The 21,435-nt window shown below is 41.7% G+C and overlaps 1 long non-coding RNA gene across 5 annotated transcripts; it reads right to left on the reverse strand.

Moving 5' to 3' along the window:
* Positions 1-226: 226 nt before the first annotated feature.
* LOC125464907 (uncharacterized) lies at positions 227-17,520 on the reverse strand. Of its 5 annotated transcripts, XR_007250120.1 has the most exons (5): positions 16,747-16,957; positions 10,260-10,448; positions 7,732-8,147; positions 2,838-3,068; positions 227-1,159 (listed from the first exon to the last, which is right to left on the reverse strand). It is a non-coding gene; the product is annotated as an uncharacterized LOC125464907 (long non-coding RNA). The 5 variants fall into 5 exon arrangements; XR_007250122.2 differs by lacking the exons at positions 227-1,159; positions 16,747-16,957 and adding an exon at positions 16,995-17,520 and having other exon boundaries at positions 1,198-3,068; XR_007250118.2 differs by lacking the exon at positions 227-1,159 and having other exon boundaries at positions 1,198-3,068.
* Positions 17,521-21,435: the final 3,915 nt, after the last annotated feature.

Here is a 21,435-nt window from a genome sequence, read left to right on the forward strand (position 1 = left end):
TGTGTCTTGCAACTCAAGCTCCTTCTTCACTCAAAACCACAAACTCATGTGGTCTACAAAGACTCTTGATTTAAAAAGAAAAATGTAAATTACATCTCAATTTATGCAAAAATGAGGTGTAAGCTATTGACAGGATCACAACTATTCCTTCCTTCCAAAGGATCGTCTACAAACAGCAAAAACAATTAAGGGAGAATCATTCGTGATGGAAGCTCTTAACCCAGATGGAGAAGGTAGAATGACACTCAGTGAGAGAGGGAAGACAAAGTGCAAGCTGAGGTGCCAAGAGAAGGTAACAAAATGTGATCATGGGTGGTCTCTAGTTTGTCAAGGAATCCATTTTCTGGATGTCCAATAGTATCAGAGAAAACAGCATTCTCTGAGAAGTAGCATTCAGGGTATGCTCAGTTGCAGCATTTACTGGAAAGTAACATTTTAATTCTGCCCTGCAACTGCAGCAGTCCTTATTGCCAGTTTTTTAAAAATGTATCACACAGGACAGTTGGGTCACGGAAGAACACTTCAAAAATTTACAGACAGGGATTAAAGGACAGTCAGTAATGGAACAGAAATTTGTCCTCCATGTTGGAAGAGTTGGTTTGTAGGGATGGTAACTGAATTACATCAAATCTGTGTCGTTGGCAGAGGTGTATAGTGATGGGAAGTTGATAAGGGAGAAAATGAAGGGAGACGGGCTCAGTCTCACTTGAAAACTGCAACATCGTCTCAGCCGAGCAAAATTTGGAAACACTGAAACAATACAGACACAGTTTCTGTTTCAGCAGCCCAGTTTTTCCGAGGTGTTGAGAAATTTATTGATAATACAGACAATGAGTCGGAGTTCCTAACCTAGGGAAGCAGCCTTCAGGTTTGCACGTGAGCCCCAATTCAGAAAACCTGAACTCCAGTCCTTATGAGTGAAGTGCAGCGTGTTTGATAAACATTCTGCCTTCGGGACATTCCGATTGTCACATCTGTTTTGAAATACAATGTTCTCTGAAGCGTATGTAGGGCAGCTCTTGAGCCACAGGCCTGTACTGGTATAAATTCAAATCTATGATGGCAGTAACATCAGCTGTTACGTAACTTGCATTTTAGTGTTGTTGGCAGTTTTCCAAACAGTTGCCCATGAGTTCTTGTAGATATTGACCCTGAGAACCTGTCAAAGCAAATAAATAACACAACAATGACTATGAGGGTATCGGGTGTGGTTTATGGTATTTACAAAAACTCCTAATCCCAGTGTCAATTAATTTAATGAGTTCAGATTTGTTATGTTCATTCTTCAATTGAAGTGTGAAAATTCTGGAATTAACAAGACTGATTTTCTGTGCATTTTCAGACTTGGATAGCTTGCAGCAATGCAGTTGAATGAGCTGGGAGGTAATTAAATGATTGAATTACTTGTTTTATCCCAAAATTCCAGTCACAAGCCAATTTTAGTCGAATATTGAGACATTTCATTCTGATATAAAAGCACCGTGTTAAAAAGCTTATTTGCATAACAAGGTTGGGAGAAAGTGTATTTGCCTCACAACTGAGAGCAATTCTTAAAATCAAATTTAACCCAGACAAGAAAAAAAGCTCATATTGTCTCCCCATTGTCTCTAACACCGATCTGTCAGGAGGGGACACTAGTGAACTCCCTCAATTCGTCAATTGGGGTCACTGATGTACGTGCACACTAGCACCACTCACTGGCAGAGATTAGGGCTACAGCAGTCACAACTTCCAACCGCGCACATAACACAGTTCATGTTACAGTAGCTCCTTGGAATGCTGTGCTTATTAATAATTTATTAATTATACATATACTATCTATTAGTTACACAATTGTTACAGGATCCTTAAATAAACTGCTTGCAGTCTTTCCCAATTGTAAGGCAAACAAGTACAAAATACATTATGACATAAGCCAGGGCACATTTATTTGTCATCGGGCCATTTGACAGGATTTCTCACTCTGACCTAGTCTGTCAGCTAGTTTTAAACAGTTCAGTTTGTCTGATAATTAAGGTTGCCACGTCTGAGTGGATATGTACCTGGAGGTTTCACCACATGATCTCCCTCCTCCAACTGCTCCATCCAAACAAATATCATATCCTCCATTTCGGAATTCTTGTACCAATAAAGAGATGTTCAAAGAAAATTAATACCCCTCTGATTATCACCAAATGTATCCACCACAGAATCTAGAAGACTACTTTAAATCTTGGAAACACCAAATGTTCCAGAAGGGCCAGCAACATCAATGATACAACACATCCACCCTTAATTTCTAAGCTATTCCTAAATATTGAAAACATGCTGACTGGGGATATGGTGCTTTACAGAGATGAATTCAAACCTCACACCCTCCGCTCCCAGCAACCCAGAGCTTGAACCCAGTAATAAGGTGGATCACAGAGATAAAAAGATCTAATATTATAACTGATGGAGTATACAGGCCACATGAGCTTGGGTGACACTTGACTCTGAACACTTAAATTTGCAATGATCATATTTGCTATCTGTATAAACTTTGCTAATATATTCCATGTGTAACTTGATTGCTGCTTGACTACATTGATACCTTGTACTGAACCTCATTCAACATTCTCTCTGAAAAAAGTAATACACAAACTGATTGTCTGAAGCAGTAGCAAAAATTTTCACTATCCCATTAATCCCCTTCAGAAGGAGTGGAAGCATCATTACATTAACCATTCCTTTTTACTCCTCTTAATGCAGTTTGTCTATTTAGATAGAATGCAGAGAGGGGACCACTTTATATTTTGGGAATCGTATTCTGGTTTTCCAGATGAGAGTCTGGAAGGAAGCCAAACAGAATCACACACTTAGTCTGGTTCATGCAGTTTCCATTTCCTATTTGTCCATCATTCACTTTGGGGCAGTTCATTCCTCTGCTCTGATGCTTCTGTTCCAAACATTGCCATGGTTTCAGCTGCTTCAGTCATTCTTCTGGTGCCAAAGGAGGATAACCCAATACCTCCTACAGCAAGGAGGAGTGCAGAGAAGTTAATGAGTCGATCAGTACTCTGAACAGTGGCCTCACCCGCAACTTGCATCTGTGCAAAGCAGAAAACCACCAGTAAATGAGATGCCATAATTTCCCAATAACTCCCTCCGCTTTCCAGACCAAGGAAGAACATTCCTCACTTGCCAGTTCTTTGGTAACAATTCCTATTTACAAATGTCTTTGGATAATCTTGATGACTTTCAACCTATCCCCAAAGCTTCCTCCATGTTATAAGCTGTTGACATTTTCAACTTGTAGACCCATACTTGTCATTTTAAAAACATTTCTTTCTGAAAATTTCCCTTCAGTTGGGATTCTCTTACACCCTCTACAAATATTTCTAATACCTTATCACCTTCCTTTGTAATGTACAGAGATTCTTAAACAGCTGATATTACTTCCTTCTCAAGTGTAAAGTGGTTCCTTTATCCTTTGAGAGAGACAGTAGGAACTGCAGATGTCGGAGAATCTGAGATAACAAGGTGTGGAGCTGGATGAACAAGGCAGGCCAAGCAGCATCAGAGGAGCAGGAAAACTGACATTTTGGGTCTGGACCCTTCAAAACGTCAGCTTTCCTGCTCCTCTGATGCTGCTTGGCCTGCCTTGTTCATCCAGCTCCACACCGTGTTGTCTCCTTTATCCTTTGACTATTTTGTTTATTTCCATTTTCTTTTTAATGAGTTGTTCATGCTTGTTGTTTACCTTCTGGTTTCTTCTATTCTATGACTATTTAACTCTTGTTTTAAGACTCATTGTCCTCGTAATCTATGAATCTCAGGCCTTGGCATTGCTTCAATAGCTGTAGGAGTGTATTTATCGTTTGACTTTGCTGTCTCCTATTTAAATGTCCCCCTCCCTTTGTCCACTGTTGACTTGCCATTCTTCCTGGTCTGGGTCCTGTGTTCTCCCACAGACCTACCTCATTATCTCCGTGTGCAGGTTACTCAATTACTCCTTCCACAACTTCATTGAGGGCCATAAGGAGACTGAAGGTCTGAGGTTTGGCCATATTGGATTTTTATTGTTTTTTGATTTTGGTTAGGCCATGCAGGGCAATCTTCTCATTGTCAGGTAGATTCCAGTCTCAGAACCATAGTGGAACAGCTTTGGTCAGGGAAAGGACGAGCTCAGGTGCGGAACTACTGACAAGTCTTGGTAAATGAGGTGTAGATCTGAATGACCACAGCAGGCCAAGCAATGTCAGAGGAATCCTACGATGCCGTTCAGCCTTCTATGTTCATCCAGCTGTAAAACTTGTTATCTCAGATTCTCTAGCATCAGCAGTATGTACTATGTCTGACAAGTCTTGGCATTGCCCAGAGGTCTCAGCCATGGAATGACATCAATTGTTTGGGGGACACTGGTTTTCAAGGTGGGAGTCCAGAAAGAAGCCAAGTGGAATCACACACTTAGTCTGGTTCTTGGGGTTTCCATTTTCTATGAGCTGCCTGATATTTACCATCATTCTCAAGTAGATGGTGGATCATTGCTCTGTTGGTTAAGGTCTGCTGCTTACCTGAAGGTAAGTTTACCTGGCACAGCTTTATGCACTCCATAGTCTGCGTTGTCAGCACTATGGTACAACATTTTCCTCTATTACAACCGTGACTACACTTTTAAAGTATTTAATTGGCAGTGATTAAGGGTTGCATGAAGGGTCGGCAGAATGGATTCTTATCACCAGGATTTTCCTGTGATTTTCCCAGGAAAATTTGTTATGAACCATGCTCAACACTGAGCATAGCTTTGTAAGGGTTAAAAACCAAACCAGATGAGCCAGAAACAATGATGCAGTTTGGCAGTTGGGATGTTGGTTTTAATGTTTAATTTGTTCCTTATATAACGGCCGCTGATTTTAATCCATTGAGAGTCCAAATCATTGAAGTGAATGTACAAAAACATGCAGCTGTCACTGCAGGGCAAGTGTAAGAATCCAGCAAAAAAATGCCTATACCCTCCGTCTGTTAACAGCCTCCCCACACACCATTCCCCCGCCATTGGTGCCGCCCTTCCCCCTCAGTACTTGCCTCTCTACTACCAGGATTTTCTAATATTCCATGGATGATTCTAATTTCCGCTCCCTGCATCCCTCTGGTTGTTGTTAGTGCCATGGGTACTGGGAACATGACAGTGCTTCAGTTGACAGGGATTTGCGTGCAGCGAGTGTCAGGAGTAAGCTAAGCCTGTTTGTGACCACTGCATCCACACTCCACCCCCTCCATAAAAATCTTTAGAGAAAGTCATCTGGCATGATGTTCCTGACCTGAATAATGAAACGGGAGAGGTCATGGCCTGGGAATGATTGGAATTTTCCAGCCAACAGCCACAGGCATGGTAGACTAAATGACTTCCTTCTTATTATTAAATTCCTGGTCGGGGCTGAATCAGGATATTGCAACAAAGATGATGATTATGTTGCCAAGTTATCCTCAGCATTTCGGTTGGGGGCAGGGGGACCAGTGTGCGGTACAGTCACCCCTTGTGACCCTGATATTGGCTAAGGTCAGGAGCCACTGTCATGCTGTTCCTGGTGAGGTGATTTGCGAATATACTCACTGTTACTCTCACACAAGAATGCAAAGGATTTAAGTGAGTCAGTGGTGGCGTGAACTAAAGCCCAGCATATTCAGGAATCATAACTGATTGATGGAAAGGGGTAAAAACACTGAAGTGGGGTGAAGAGAGAGAAAGGCAAAGAGATAGGCAGGAAAGAAGGGAGAGAAGGAGCAAGATCAAAAAGGAGAGGAGGTAAGAGAGAAATGGTAAGATTTATATAGAGAAATATAGAGTGAGGAGGAGTGAAAATGGTGAAAGAGCAAGAGGAGGAGAAGAGGAGCAGGCGATACACAGACAGAGAGACACTGACTGTTCTGTAACCCCGATGGTCACAGGCTTGTTGGATAAAGAGGTATTTAATAGAATGTGATGCTGGGTCATTGACTGGTTACAGCCCCAGAAAACAAATGCCTATTTGAGACAGTAGATTTGAAGATCAGCTGTAGCAAAGTCCATCCAATCATCAGTTTAAAGATTTAAATAGAGGAAAGACGAAATTTTTATCCAAAAAACTTCATCAGTTAAGCAGTTTCATCTACACAAATCTTGTTAGTGTCTGTGAATTAATTTCAGTGCATGTTAATGTCATGCTGTATTACTGACTATTTTATATACAATTTACAAAACAAACTAGTCATTCAATCTAAATTTTTTTTAGGCTTCCCGTTCACTTTATTTAGTTTCATTGTTTGGTGTTTCCTCCTGAATTCCTTATTGGATTTCTTAAATCTTATTTGTTATCTATACTGTAAAATATACACTTCTACAGTGACCAATCAGATCATCCATTAGGTCATGTCTTTTTGAGAGAAAACTGTTCAAGCTGTTTAATGTTTTTTCTGGTAGTTGCAATCTCTCAGTACCTTATATTTATTTAGTTATATTATATTCTTTATTTTTGTTTTGTAATTTCTCCATCCTTTCTACATTCATTTTGTAACATAACAATCGGAACTGTACACAGTGTTCCTTACACTCCTAACAAAGGTAATGGGAACTGCAGATGCTGGAGAATCCAAGATAACAAAGTGTGGAGCTGGATGAACACAACAGGCCAAGCAACATCTTAGGAGCACAAAAGCTGACGTTTCGGGCCTAGACCTTTTGTGCTCCTCAGATGCTGCTTGGCCTGTGTTCATCCAGCTCCACACTTTGTTAACTCCTAACAAAGGTCCCTTGTTTAAAATAGAATTGAAAAACAGGGAACCTATTCCACAAATAAAAGTACCCCAGTACTTTCTTTATTTTTGCCCTGTAAAGCAGAGTTAATACTTTTAGTCATGTAAATCTATATCCTGGATCCCCATGCTCCTCTAGTCCACTTAGGCCCTTCTTTCCCAAAGAAACTTGGCCTCCAGATTTTTCTTTAACAAAATGCATGACCTCACACTTACTTGTATTGAATTTAATTTTCCAATTACAGACCCATTCAGCAAGATAATTGATGTTTTCATGCATATTGTCCCAAGTTTCATAAGTATTTACCATACTCCAAAATTTGAGGTAACCTTCAAATTTTAAAATTGTCCTTCCAATTTCTGAATGTGTATCCTCATTGTGAATGGTAAGCAACAATGGTCTCAGCACTATCCCTGTAGAACACCACTTTCCACCTTTTGCCAGTCTGAGTAACTACTTCTGACCCATTATTTTTGGATTTGTATCTGGCTTGCTATCCACTCCTCCTAATTGTCCCCTCACATAAGTCAGCTTTACAAAGTAAAAGTCACCATAATCCCGGAGGACAACTGCCTCATTAGAGAGAGAGCGAGAGAGAGCGATGACCAGTGGTGAGTTTAACCCAAGTGTCACCACACCATAGCTGAGGGCAAGGTTGAGAAGATGGGATCTTCACAGTAGAATCAATCAGCCAGGACGGAAACTGAACCCATGCTGTTGGTGTCACTTAGATCACAAATCAGCCATCCAGCTAACTGAGCTAGTTCACACTCAAAGGTCATTTGAAACCCAAGTACACTACATTTACTGCTTTACCCTCATCTGTTCTTTCAGTTACTTCACCCTGTCTTATTGTCTGAATGTCACAGCGTGTTACAATGCAAAGACCACTGCTTGTTATTGTTTGAATGACACTGCATGTAATCCTGAGTCTTTCCCTGCATATTCCCCAATTTAATTAAGGAAGTTTTACTAACCTGTAATAGCCGGAAATAATTAGGAGTTAATCTGTTCAGTCGAAGTATCATGTCCGAAGGCGACATAAGAATGGCATTTGGTTATAACAAAAGCAACGTGCAATTCAAATATTCCTAGTATGAGAGGAAGACTCCATACTATTGGCTGTGCAGTTACATCCCAGTAAGATGAGTGATCCTGCCTGATGGAGTAGAGTGTAGCACAGCCTCCGATCTGACTGGATGCTTATGATGACTAGCCGTAAAGAGCTTTTTATACCACGCTTCTTGCATTCGGTGATGTCATTGAGCTGTTGAGCCGTCTGTCAAAAGGCATCAGTGTTATATGTTCAGGATATGTATTCGCTTCACCGAGTCCCAGATGCAAACACATCAACTCTCTCTGTGATCACTGCACTGGCAGGACCTGCCTTGGGCTGAATGAAAACAATACAGCTTCAGCAATGTCCCCAACCTCAATATGCCCTGCCAGAAAATTCAGGACTTTCGGGACGGCCCATCTGTTTGGCCTTCCTGCTTTAGTCCCTAGTTAACTGCGCTCACCCCACTGTTATCCCACTGGTATCACCACTTGCCATTGCCCCCAGTGCCTCAGTCCTCAGATACCAGCGCACTTCCCCAAATCTTGTAACCAGCGCTCACTCTTACCCCTTTCTCCTCTGATCCCAGCACTCAACCTGTCCCAGATACCAACACTCACCCCACCCTTCACGCCTTAGGTTGCCAGCATTTACCCTCAAACTCCAGTCACCAGCACTCATCCCTTTTCTTTACTTGTCCCTATTCCAGAAACCAGGGAGGTGATGTTGTAGCGATAATGCCATTAGATAATAATCAGAACACCAGGCTCATGCTCTGTGGAACATACACCCACCATGGTAGATGGGAAACTTGAATTCAATAAGAATCCAGAATTAAAATGTTTGTCTAATGGCAACCATATAACCATTGTTGGTTGACCAAAAGAAACCTTATGCCCTTGACTGATGTCTTTTAGAGAAGAAAATTGCCATTCTTACTTGGTTTGGCCTACACATGACTCCAGACCTACAACAATGTAATTGACTCTTAACTGCCCTGCAAGCAATTAGGAACGGGCAATAAACATTAGGCTAGCCAGCAACACTCACATCCCATGAACAAATTTTTGAAAAAATCTAAAACCTCTCCTTCCCCCCAGTCCCCACATACTGATACTTAGCCATGCCTTTGGTTCTTTAATCATCTGCATCCAACTGTCAGCAATCAAACGCTACCCCCAGTTATCAGCAATTGTGCAGGCCCCTGCCTCCTTTCAGTTTGCACATTGTGTAACCAAAATAGTTGACTGCACCGATGATGGTCCAGCTATCATCAAATTAAAACAACTGAAATTCAGGGCATGTTGAAACAGATGCTTTAAAGCAACACTTAGGAAGGATAAAATGCTGGGAAAAGGTGGGGAGGCAGCTCTATAAATTAATGATGATGTTAGCAAAATAGAGCGGGATTTTTTAGGTTTGGGAAACAAGGATATGAAAGTGGTTCGAGCAGAGATGTGAAATGACAAAGGCAAGAAGTCACTTGTGGGAGTGGTGTTTTGGACCCTTAATAGTAATCACATTCTAGGATGGAGCATAAGGGAAGCAATAATGGAAGCTGGTCTAGGGCATATAGTAACAATAATCACAACTTTTATGTTCTTTCAGACAGGAAAGATTAGATGAGTTAAAGTAGCCTTGATGCAGAGTTCACAGAATATTTTGGGATACTTTCACATAACTTGACATGCTGGAGCCAAGCAGGGAACAGGTTGTATTGGTGCGACAGACTATCTTAATTAGTGAAAATACCCCCTAGGTAGCAGTAATCATATGATTGAAATATACATTCGGTTTGAGTGATAGAGCTGTGGATCCAAAAGTAGTATTTTAAATTTAAATATGGGTCATGAAGGAGGCATAAAAGCAGAGTTAGCTAATGAAAACTGGCAAATTAGAATAAGGATGGGTCAGAGATGCAGTGGCAGACTTGTTTTTAAAAAAAATTGATTAATAGGATGTGGGAGTTACCAAGCCAGCATTTCTTACCTAATCCTAACTGCCCTGGAGAAGATAATGGTGAACTTCTTTCTTAAACCACTGCAGTCTTGCGGTCCACAATGCTGTTAGGAAGGGAGTTTCAGGATTTTGACCCAGTGACATTGAAGGAACAGCAATGTAGTTCCAAGTCAGGATATTGTGTAGCTTGGAGAGGAACTTTCAGATGATGGTTTTTATATGCATTTGCTGTACTTACCCTACTAGATGGTAAAGATTAAAGGTTTAGAAGGTATGTTAAAGGAGTCCTTGGTGAGTTGCTCCAGAGCAATTTGTAGGTGCTGCGTACTGCTACTATTGTATGTCATTCGTAAATGGAGTAATGATTGAAGGTGATTGATGGGGTACCAGCCAAGCAGGCTGCCATTGAATGCCAAGGGACAATGTTTAGCTTCTGTCTTGTTGGAGAAGGTTATTGTTTGGGACTTGTGTGGAACAAATGTTACTCACCGCTATTTGTCCAAAACTGGATGTTGTTCAGGTCTTCTTGATTGCTTCAGTATCTCAGGGCAAGTAATTGATGAAGCAGCTGAATGAAGATGTTGGCCCTGGGACACTATCCTGACACACTCCAGCAGTGAAGACCAGTTACAGGCAGAAGCTTGTAGAAAAGGAGATTGAGAATTCTTCGTTACTTCTCTGCAAAGAGAAAGGATTTTGGCTTTGGAGGTCTGGAAGCTTGTCACACTGATAATCCCTGACTCACCCAACTCTCACGATTGGTTTTTGAATCCATAGGCTATCACTGGGCTCAGCTGCCCTAAACATATAGCCACAGTGATGCTGAGTCTTCAGCATCTTCTTCACTGCTTGAGCAGACAGCAGTGTCAATACAATTCACAATGAAATGTTAACTAATTTTAAAGCTGTGATATCTCCTTTCATAGTCCTTGGTTTAAAGCAGTATCCTATCCCACTTTGGTCCACAATCCAAAATAAAGAAAAATTTTAATAATGTATGTAGGAAAGTAAGTTATGAAGCAATATAGATGGGTTAAGTGAATGGACAATGATCTGACAAATGAAATGTAATGTGGGAATATGAAATTGTCCACTTTGGCAAAAAGAATTTTAAAAAATTTAATCCAAAATGGTAAGAAATTGCAGAGGAATCTGGGTGTGTTTGTTCATTAATCACAAAAGACTTATACACAAATACAACAAGCAATTAGAGAAATTGGTAGAATGTTATTAGATTCAATTTCCCTTGCAATGAACAAGGTAGAGAGGTTTTGTTTCAATTTTACACAGCACTGGCGAGACAACGTCTGCAGTACTATCTAAGTTATTTAAAGAAGAAATGTCCAAAGAAGGTTTACTAGACTAATACCTGGAAGAGGTGCCTTGTCTTTTGAGGAAAAGTTGGACAAGCCAGACTTTATCCGATGGATTTCAGAAGAGTAAGCGATGACTTAATTGAAACATGAAAGATACAGAAGGATTGTGACAGTGGGCTTGTGAAAAGGATATTCCCTGTTGCAGGAGGATCGAGAGCTGGGGGTCACTGTTTAAGAATGTGAAGTGATCCGTCGAAGACAGATGAGACAAAAACATTTTCCTGCAGAAGATTGAGTGTGTTTCGATCACATTGTCAAAAGGTAGAGCTTTTGCACATTTTTACAGAAGAATGAAATTATTGAAATGGCGTGAAAACTTATTAGGGTAGGCAAAAACACAGAGCAATCAGATCACTTCAAGACTTTACTGAATGGCATAGCAGACTTGATGGGCCAAGTGACTCCTGCACCAATTTGCATGATTGTAGGTAAAATGGAGTTCTCAGTGGGTTGGGGAGTTGCTCTGTAGACAGTCAGATTTCTCTTCTGTCCACAGTTCCAGAAGCCTACCCCCAAATCTGACATGGGAAAATATAAAATAAAAAACGAGGGATGAAGCAAGATGATGGCCTCATTCACACAACTATTGCCCAGGAGATTCAATGGCCTAGTGGTCTTATCACTGGTCTGTTAATCCAGAGACCCAGATAATGTCCTGGGGACCTAGGTTCAAATCTTGCCATGGTAGATGGTAGAATTTGAATTCAATAAATATCTAGAATTAAGAGTCTAATGGTGACCATGAATCACCATGGCCTACATGTGACTCCAGATCCACGGCAATGTGGTTGACTCTTAACTGCCCTCTGGGCAATTAGGGATGGGCAATGAATGCTGCCTCGCCAGTGACGCCTGCACAGACCATTATAAAAAGGTCCAGTTCCCACAACCCTCTACTCCCTCATCAATCCAAATCTGAAAACATTCAAACCTGGGTTAGACAATGGCCTATCTTCTACTGTATGCTGGAGAGAGAATTCCAAATACTGAAGAATCTCAAGAAATTCCTCTTCATCTTTGTTTTAAATAAGAGAAATTTCTTGTTTTGTATCTATGTATCATTTAGTTCTTCCATTAGGGAGAATTCTGTTGGCACCCACCCTATCAAACCCCGTCAGAATTTCATGTTTCAATACAATCATCACTCATACTTCCAAATTCCATTTCATTCATTCCAAGAATCATCTAGTGAATCTTCCCTGAATTGCTTCCATTGCAAGTATGTCCTTCCTTAAGTCAGGAAGGTGATTATAACTGCATATAGTGTTTTAACTGTGATCTCACCAATGTCTTGTACAATTGTAACAACACTTGCACATTTTTATACTCCATCACCCTTCCTATGAATGCCAAAATTCAACTTGCCTTTTTAATTACTTGCTTCATACCTACATTGTGATTTGTGTACAAAAACACTTAACTCACTCTGTACTGCAGAATTCTGTAGTTTCTCTCCATTCAAAATAGTACTCTGCTTTTCTGTTCTTCCTGCCAAAGAAGACAACCTCATATTTCCCATATTCCATCAAACAAATTTTTCTTCACTTACTTTAACCTATCTGTATCTTCTCCACAACATGCTTTCTTACTCAAGTTTGCATTGTCAGTGAATCTGGCTATAATACCTTTCAAACATGATTTCCCTTTCACAAAACCATGTTGGTTATCTAATATGTCTCGCTGCTAACTTTTTAAATATGGATTTTAGCATTTTTGAAGACAGGCCCCGTGTCAACTAGCTCATAGTTCCCTGCTTCTCCCACCTTTCAAAACCAAGGGTGTTATGTTTCCAATTTTCCAATTCACTGGAACCTTTACAGAATCCCAGAAATTTTGGAAGATTACAACCAATGCATTAACTTTGCAACTACTTCTTTTAAAACTGTAAAGTGCAGGTCATCAGATCCAAAGGCCTTGCCAGCCTTAAACCCTATCAATATCCCCATTATGTTATTTATAATGATAGTGATTGAAATCCTTGTTGCACTTAGTAAGAAAAATCTATTTATACTAGCTAAGATTCTGCAGAGATGAGTCAGCATTGCAGGCTAGAAAAACCAGTTCTAACTAAATCATTAACTGTCTGCAACTCCCAGTTCAAAACAAGAAACTATAGTCAAATACAAAATATAACAATTAGATTTTAGAAAAAGAGAAAAACCCTTAACATTATCTGTCAGTCTCTTCATGCACCAAATGTCCAAATTCTCAATGTCTTGAGCTGCACTTAGTGATGAGTTGACATTTCATTTTCGGTAACTCACCATCTTCCCAAATTGACAAGAGGTTACCTCAATTCTCCTTGAACTCCTCCTTCTGTCACCAGTCCATGTCTGAGATGAGTTGCACCTACTGAGGTTTTGGTGACTATAGATTAGCACCCCCCCCCCGCCCCAAGCAAACTGTCTCTTCATTGGGTTGGGGCTCTGAATGTTGCTCAGCCTATACAGTCATGTGGTGTTCAGACATTGTGTTTCGCTGGTTGTTCATCAATAAGCCAGTCCTACTTTTCCTGTGACAACCATTTACACTGGAGTGAGCACAAGCAGTGAGGATCTATTTCATTCATGCACAGGTGCTGAGGTCAAGAGTCATTCCCTATGTTGAGGAATGCAACTCAACACAGTGTGGTGGAACTTGGACTTTAATACTTTGCATGGCATAATAGACCATCACTGAACTGTGCCAGTGTCTGGCCCCCTCATAACCTCCCATGCTGTGTGTGAAAACATGTAAAATTCCATTAGTGAAACAACTCTTTGCACTCATGGGAACAAGAGTCTATTCAGCTCCATAAACTCCAGGACAATTCACAGGGTCCTGATAAGAAAAGCTAAAGCCAAAGAATTTCAGCATTTGAGGAGAAGGTGAAGATAATCTGGAATCACAGAACACCACAAGCATAAGCCATTTGGCTCACCAAACTTAATACTAGGATTTTAAAAATAGCTATCCAATTAGTTTCATCCATCTTCCCTTTCCACAGACCTCTACAGATTTTTATTTTCAACATGTCCACTTACTTTACTTCTAGCAGCTGTTCAGAGATTTTATTCTGACCACTGATCAAATGTTCCAATAAACTGCTGTAAAAAATATATATATATTTACCCTCACTTGTTTTAAATTGTGCAATGAGTTCAAGCTGTTACCTAATTGTCAGCTCACTCAAATTAAAAACAAAAAATTGGAACAGCCTTTTAGGATTTCAGTGATATTCCCAAACAAAGCCTTCCAGGATCTCTGTACATCTCAGTCACAACCCTGCAGCATCTCAGTCTAGTACATTCCCAAAGGACAACACTGGCTGCCCCACAAGTGCTTCATGAACTGACTTTGCAAGGCATTCTATGAAAGGTGCTATATAAATGCAATTTTTTTGTTTCATCTTAACTTTCTCTATTCTAATGAAACAAGCCCAAATTTATCTGCTGTTTCCTCATAATAGAAACTACACTTAACCTCCATAATCATTTTAATGAATCTCTTCTTGTCCTTCTCTACAGCATTGACATTCTTTCTAAATGAAGGTCAGAAGCAACCTGCTCAATGATGTCTTTACAGGTTTAAAGATGCCCCTTTGTTTTTGTATACTACGTCTCCGTTTATAAAGTCTAGAATTCAATATTGTTTCTAATAGCTTTAACTGCCCATCAGTTCCTGACTCCTAAAGTACCTTTTATTTTCACTCAAAGGAAAAAAACCCTTCAAAATGGGAGCTAAGCCCCAGAATCATTGAAGAAACAGCAGGAGCTCAATGCTGGGACCTGTCTGGGTGGACGAATGAAAGTGGACCAAATAGACAATGTAAATATTTTGTGATTCAAAGCATTGGAGTTCAGAATCCTTTGTTAACGACTAATCTGCCAGTCCAGGAGATGTGAAAGATTCCATGAGGGGGGAGTTCACCCAGTGTCTGGTGCAGCAGTATTTTCTCAACTAACATCCCCAGACAATCCCACAGATGCCAGTGAGATAGAAAGTGTGTATAAAATGATAGTTATGTCCACCAAACTAAGAAACGACTGCACCTCAAATCATTCATTGTACTTGAACTGCTGTCAGATGTTTTGGCAAGGATTTGCTAGAAAGTAAACAGATTCTATGCCATCTAGTTGACTAAACAGGGACAAAAACAAGAATTTGATGCTTGAATTTTGCACCAATGACTACTCTCAAATATCAAGTTTTCATCTCTCATTAATATTGAAGTCATCATACTCCATCCCCACCGCAAAGTATAGTACTTTCTAGGCCCACTGCTTGAAACTGAAGACCATTGTTTGCAATCTGACCCCCATCTTGTTCCCAATGATGAAGACTACCTACATTTACCTCCGTAGCATCATCCATCTACACTCTAGCCTTAGTTTGTCTGCTGCTGAAACCCTCATCTGTGCCACAGTTACATCCAGATGTGACAATACCACTGTTCTCTTGCTGGCCTCCCAGTTCCCATTGTCCATAAATGCATCCAAAATTTTGGCCACGTCCTAACTGGAACCTGGTCTCATTTACCCACCATCTTCTTCTAAAGTCAGAGAGTGTGGAAACAGACCCTTTGGTCCAACTCGTGCTGACCCGACGTCCCAATCAGACCTAGTCCCATTTGCCAGCATTTGGCCAGGTATCCCTCTTTAAGCCTGCCTATTCACATACCCATCTAGCTGCCTTTTGTTCAGCGATCTGTATGGCTCCTGGTCCATCCACACCTCAAATGTAAAAAAAACAAATATCTTCAGAGCTGTCCGTCCTCCCTATCCCCGTAACCTTCTCAAACTTTGCAATTTACCTGAATTCTCAGTTTCTTTGGCTCTGGCGTTTCTACCTCCTTAACATCCTTCTCTTCACCACAGAAAAAGTTGTAGAATTCCCTTGCCAAAACTCTCCGCCTTTCTTCTCATTTAAAACCATCGCGATCTACCTGATCCACTCGTAAAATCTTTTTATCTCAACACTAATTTGTTCGATTACGACTTTAATTACACATTTTAGGATCTCTTTTCTCCATTTAAACGCTATTTTAAGCAAGTTGTTTAACAAACTGCAAACTCGTCTTGAGTTTGTTTCGCTGTTGATGACACTTTGAATTCTCAACTCATTGTCTAATTGCCCAATCTCTTAATTATTTATCGACTGTCAATCGGACGCGATCCGCCTTTTCCTTGGCTACTTTCTGACACGGAACTAAGTTGAAGACAAAAACCAAAAACCCCGACTATTTTACGGCCGCGGATGGAGCAGAAACGAGGTTTCATGCTCTTTTGGCTTCTACGGGAAGCATCATGTTCAATTATCATTTGGTTATGAAGTCGTTTGGGACACAGTGCAAGAGCTCTGGCGATATATAAATGCAAGAACTGTCTTTAAATATAAATTCCGCCTCTTAAGACTTTTAATATATAGCCTCCTCATTTGCAATGGAAGGTCGGATGATAGTTGCCAAAGTTTGTTCCCTAACGTTTTTCACATTTGTCTGTTCGTCGGAATCCTGGTTTTTGTTTTTCTGTGACCTCTCGGAGCTAATCCAGCTTTCCGCATTAACACGATCTGCAAAACTATACAGAACAGCAAAACGAAACCAAAACGTAGAAACTTACAAAATGAGGCAATGAGCGAACAGTCGGACTGGGAAACAGTGCCATGGCGCGGTAAAGCATTCTATCAGAGGCAGAGCCGCAGATAGTCCCCGCCCACTGCATGTTACCAGCGGCTCTGCGCTTAGTCGGAAAGACAATATCTGCTCAGGCAGATGAAAACTCAGTTATGTAATTCTGGGTCCTGACACAGACTGACCCTTAGGAGCTGTTCGTCGATTAGACTCAATATTACACGAGAGTATATTTACCCAAATGCATCAGTTCTAGGAGACCATAATCCACATGGTACAGAAATAAAGACTGAGTGCACTTCACTCCTGATCACTGAATAGCGATAGCCCAGGAACCCAGTCGATTTAACATCTCCTAGAAAGTGAGTTCTGACGAAAGCTCACAGTTGTGGCCTGACTTGCTTAATACTTTCAGCCCCTTCTGTTTTAACAGCCTGTATATTTCACAAAGTCTGCTACTTCTAGAGATTTTCCTTTCACTGTTCTGCGACCAGCTCTACAACAAATGCTGCTTCGATTTTTAAAAGTACAAACTCTCCTTTCGGACTGGTTGCTGTCCGAATGCCTGGAGCTGCGAATTTAAATGTGAAACAAGCAGGAACACAGCACCAGGGACTGGCTGGATCAAGAGTTTAGTCACGCGGCTTAATCCCAATCTCAAATGCCAGCTGGGCAAGTAAACCATGTCCTCTGTTGTAAAGGCTTTTTCAACATATAAAACTGATAAATTCGTTTCCTGTTTGTTGCCGAAATACTTGAAGTATGATTCAAATTCACCTGAAGAACTTCAGTAACGAGATATCAAACTGTTGAGTTGAAATTGTTATGCTTTGTTATGTTTTCATAACAGTAGCGCGGGTCTCAACATGCAATCCAAATGGGCGGCGAAAGCATGAGCAGAATTGGATCGAATTAGAAGCGGGGTGGGTTTCTATGTCCAATAGAAATCTGTGGTGGGACGGAATGGGGAACTTGGTACAATTTCCTTGTATTTTATTTTACGTCTTAGGCCTGTTTAAATTATTTGTGCGCTATCACACGCAAAGTCAACTTCAGCTCTCTCTGCCATTACCAGCTGAAGTAGTTGGGCATTCAGGTGGCAGAACAATTGGCAAATGTTTGATTTATTTTCCGTCTCACTGCTGAATGGATCATTTCGTAAAGATCTGGCGCCATCTGGCGTTTCACTGGGATGGATGGTGCCTAAACCAAGCGGAATTTTTCTAAACGGCACTCGCAGTACGCAGCGCGGAACAAGTCTGATACTCACTCCCTCACTATGGGACTCCTTCACCACATTGATAATAAAATGTGAGGCTGGATGAACACAGCAGGCCCAGCAGCATCTCAGGAGCACAAAAGCTGACGTTTCGGGCCTAGAGCCTTCATCAGAGAGGGGGATGGGGAGAGGGTTCTGGAATAAATAGGGAGAGAGGGGGAGGCGGACCGAAGATGGAGAGAAAAGAAGATAGGTGGAGAGTATAAGTGGGGAGGTAGGGAGGGGATAGGTTAGTCCAGGGAAGACGGACAGGTCAAGGAGGTGGGATGAGGTTAGTAGGTAGGAGATGGAGGTGCGGCTTGGGGTGGGAGGAAGAACAGGTTAGGGAGGCAGAGACCACGCACTGCATCCCAAAACCAGTCCAACCTGTCTCTGCCTCCCTAACCTGTTCTTCCTCTCACCCATCCCTTCCTCCCACCCCAAGCCGCACCCCCATCTACCTACTAACCTCATCCCACCTCCTTGACCTGTCCCCTCCCTACCTCTCCACCTATCTTCTTTTCTCTCCATCTTCGGTCCGCCTCCCCCTCTCTCCCTATTTATTCCAGAACCCTCACCCCATCCCCCTCTCTGAAGAAGGATCTAGGCCCGAAGCGTCAGCTTTTGTGCTCCTGAGATGCTGCTGGGCCTGCTGTGTTCATTCAGCCTCACATTTTATTATCTTGGATTCTCCAGCATCTGCAGTTCCCATTATCACTGATACAATTTTCACCACATCGAGGTTTGTTTAATGCACGTTTTAACACAGTAAAGGTGAAATCGCCATAGTCCTATTAGAAAGGCACGACTGGTGTTGATTTAACCTGAGGGCCACCACACCCCATGTGAGGGGAGACTGTTAACCTCAGCAGGTGTAGGAATTTAACCCATACTGCTGACGTTACACTGTATTGCAAACCGACCGTCCACACAAAAATAGCAATGGCTAGATTACCAAAAGTATGGTTAAAAACTAAAATCATCTTTAGCCCCAAGCTACTTCAAACAGGCTGGCTGCTTAGCTGTAGGTGCAATTAACTCCACAGGAGGGAGAAAGGAATTTTTAAAAATCCCTAAAATTTATTGTAAGAAACCAAGGACGTAAAAACAATCTCTCACTATTTGTGTATAATTAATCAGTTGAAGAATACAAAAAGAGGGCGGCACAGTGGCTTAGTGGTTAGCACTGCAGCCTCACAGCACCAGGGACCTGGGTTCAATTCCAGCCACGGGCGACTGTCTGTGCGGAGTTTGCACATTCTCCCCGTGTCTGCGTGGGTTTCCTCCCACAGTCCAAAGATGTGCAGGTTAGGTGGATTAGCCATGCTAAATTGCCCGTAGTGTTCAGGGGTGTGTGGGTTATAGGGGGGTGGGGATGGGTGGGATGCTTCGAGGGGCGGTGTGGACTTGTTGGGCCGAAGGGCCTGTTTTCACACTGTAGGTAATCTAATCTAAAAAAGACGGACCAAGAGGAAATACATGGGGACTGCAGCATGTTCCCCATTCTGTTATAGAGTCATTAGATATACAGCCCTTTGGTCCAACTCATCCAGATATCCAATATAAATCTGGTCCGATTTGCCATCATTTGGCCCATATCCCTCAAAACCCTTCATATTCCTATATCCATCCAGATACCTTTTAAAATGTTGTAATTGCGAATATTCACCCTATCTTAGCTCCTTATGACTTCATCTGTCAACCTGACACTTCAGAAAAAATAGCCCCAGTCTAGTCAGCCTCTCCCTATAGCTCAAACCCTTCAACTCTGGCAACATCCTTGTAAATCTTTTCTGAACCCTTTCAAGTTTCACAACATCCTTCCTTTGGCAGACTGACAAGGATTACACACAGTAGACAATAGGTGCTGGAGTAGGCCATTCGGCCCTTCTAGCCAGCACCACCATTCATTATGATCATGCACAATCAGTATCCTGTTCCTGCCTTATCCCGAAAACCCTTGATTCCACTATCTTTAAGAGCTCTATCTATCTCTTTCTTGAAAGTATCCCAAGAGTTGGCCTTCACTGCCTTCTGGGGCAGAGCATTCCATATATCCACCACTCTCTGGGTGAAGAAGTTTTTCCTCAACTCTGTTCTAAATGGCCTACCCCTTATTTTTAAACTGTGTCCTCCGGTTCTGGATTCACCCATCAGCGGAAACATGCTTCCTGCCTCCACAGTGTCCAATCCCTTAATAATCTTATATGCCTCAATCAGATCCCCGCTCATCCTTCTAAACTCAAGTGTATACAAGCCCAGTCGCTCCAATCTTTCAACATATGATAGTCCCGCCATTCCGGGAATTAACCTCGTGAACCTACGCTGCACTCCCTCAATAGCAAGAATGTCCTTCCTCAAATTTGGAGACCAAAACTGCACACAATACTCCAGGTGCGGTCTCACTAGGGCCCTGTACAGCTGCAGAAGGACCTCTTTGCTCCTATACTCAATTCCACTTGTCATGAAGGCCAGCATGCTATTAGCTTTCTTCACTACCTGCTGTACCTGCACGCTTGCTTTCATTGACTGATGTACAAGAACACCTCGATCTCGTTGTACTTCCCCTTTACCTAACTTGACTCCATTGAGGTGGTAATCTGCCTTCCTGTTCTTGCCACCAAAGTGGATAACCACACATTTATCCACATTAAACTGCATCTGCCATCCATCCATCCTGCATCTGCCATCCATCCATCCACTCATCTAGCCTGTCCAAGTCACCCTGTATTCTCACAACATCCTCCTCACATTTCACACTACCACCCAACTTTGTGTCATCAGCAAGTTTGCTAATATTACTTTTAATGCCTTTGTCTATATCATTAATATATATCGTAAACAGGTGTGATCCCAGCACCGAACCTTGTGGTACCGCACTGGTCACTGCCTGCCATTCCGAAAGGGACCCGTTTATCACTACTCTTTGCTTCCTGTCAGCCAGCCAATTTTCAATCCAACTCAGTATTTTGCCCCCAATACCATGTGCCCTAATTTTGCTCACCAATCTCCTATGCGGGACTTTATCAAAGGCTTTCTGAAAGTCCAGGTACACTACATCCACTGGTTCTCCCTTGTCCATCTTCATAGATACATCCTCAAAATATTCCAGAAGATTAGTCAAGCATGATTTCCCCTTCATAAAACCATGCTGACTCTGACCTATTCTGTTACTGCTATCCAAATGAATCGTAATTTCACCTTTTATAATTGACTCCAGCATCTTTCCCACCACTGACGTCAGGCTAACTGGTCTATAATTTCCTGTTTTCTCTCTCCCTCCCTTCTTGAAAAGTGGGACAACATTTGCCACCCTCCAATCCGCAGGAACTGATCCTGAATCTATTATCCTTGGAAAATAATTACCGCGTCCACAATTTCTAGAGCCACCTCCTTAAGTACCCTGGGATGCAGACCATC

Source organism: Stegostoma tigrinum, chromosome 24 (assembly GCF_030684315.1).
Source record: "Stegostoma tigrinum isolate sSteTig4 chromosome 24, sSteTig4.hap1, whole genome shotgun sequence".
NCBI classification, from domain to species: Eukaryota; Metazoa; Chordata; class Chondrichthyes; order Orectolobiformes; family Stegostomatidae; genus Stegostoma; species Stegostoma tigrinum.